A 1,491-nucleotide genomic window follows, 5' to 3' on the forward strand; every position below is an offset into this window, starting at 1 on the left:
CAATTAGTGCGCGCGACAGTGGCGCCCCTCGTGGCCATTACCAAAAGGTAATATTCAAAAACCTTACCCAGTCACGCGGCTTACGTGGCGGCGGACAGACAGACGCTGGGTGGGAAGCGACCCCCTCCTACGCCTCGCTGTCGCCCGGCCGGCTTCAGATGGCTCCGCTGCGCGCCAGCCCCACTGCGGCGCGTCGACCGCGTGGGCTGAGGCGCTGTCCTTCGTGCGGATGGCACGGGTTCGTAGCCCGTTCGTTGCATACTCATACTTTTCCGTTTCACCTGCGGGAAAGACATTAGTGAGCAAGGAGAAAGAAAAGGCTACACTACAAAGAATATGTTTCAAAGTAATACTTATCTATCGAGATGGTCTTCATACGCGCCGCACAATACACTCCGCGGTGCGCAGCGGCCTCACTTACACACGGCGCGCGACCGGGCGCGGAAAATGTCAGGGGTGGGATTCGAACCCACGATCCCACAGGCGGACCTGCTCTTGAGGCAGACGCCTTAACCACTCGGCCACCCTGACATACGATCTTCGATCACACATGCTCTACTTAAGTTACCTCAGGTTCGGAGTTAGGCCCCGATAAGATGCTCTGTTAATCCTCGATCACTTAAGCCCTTCTCATCTTAGGTTCGGGGTTAGGCCCTGATAAGACTCACCGGACCAACATGGCCGACCGACTTACGCCCCTAGGCTGAGTCACTTAGGCTTCTAGGTTAGGTACGAGTTCACACCTGTTAAGATCTAGGTTACGTTAGGATGATAATTCAAATGGTCTCTTTACAACGTACAAACAGGCTGGGGCATGATTTCTGACGCTTACTAACTTACCTTGAAAAAGGCCCCAATGCTTATGCAACGATTCAGGTTCCTTGGGAAGACCTGCAGAAAAACACAAAAGGATAATTTAATAAACTGTCCCCTTTTCTATATAACGAGGCACGATTCCTGACGCCAACTAACGCAAACTTACTTACCGGGAAACGCAATGGACCTTTTCTTTCGCGGATATGACGTGGCCGGAGCAGGCATCCGCGTCCTGTCAGAGTCTTGCACGACACCTGCAAAAAATTACACCTGAATGCTCATGTTCATTCGTGGATTATGAAATGCTGGGGCATGATTTCTAACGCTAACTAACTAACCTTGAAGGAGATTACCTGAGTCCACACACTTTAGTGGAGCAGGTGGGGGTGGGGGCGTAAGGAGGGCCTGCGTCAAAATATCTAGGTCGAAATCCCAGCGTTCATCTTGGTCCTGGTTTGGGGGTTGAGCACCTCCCCATTCAGTTGGCGAGCAGCAGCCTGCAACCAAAAATACAAGTGTGTCATACTAACTGGACATGTATTCTGTGACGCTATTGAGCTGTTTTATGCTGACTGAACAATGATTTTGTTAAAAATTATTCAGAACAGCTTCTTGGCTACGTTGGGTATGGACAGCATCACTGTTAAAAAATTTCATTACATTTTAATAACATTT

The 1,491-nt window shown here is 50.2% G+C and overlaps 1 non-coding gene across 1 annotated transcript; it reads right to left on the reverse strand.

Annotated features, from left to right (window-relative positions):
* Positions 1 to 448: 448 nt before the first annotated feature.
* Trnal-caa (transfer RNA leucine (anticodon CAA)) lies at positions 449 to 531 on the reverse strand. Its single transcript has one exon. It is a non-coding gene; the product is annotated as a tRNA-Leu (tRNA).
* Positions 532 to 1,491: the final 960 nt, after the last annotated feature.

This window comes from Frankliniella occidentalis, unplaced genomic scaffold, assembly GCF_000697945.3.
Source record: "Frankliniella occidentalis isolate FOCC.00 unplaced genomic scaffold, Focc_3.1 Scaffold256, whole genome shotgun sequence".
NCBI lineage: Eukaryota > Metazoa > Arthropoda > Insecta > Thysanoptera > Thripidae > Frankliniella > Frankliniella occidentalis.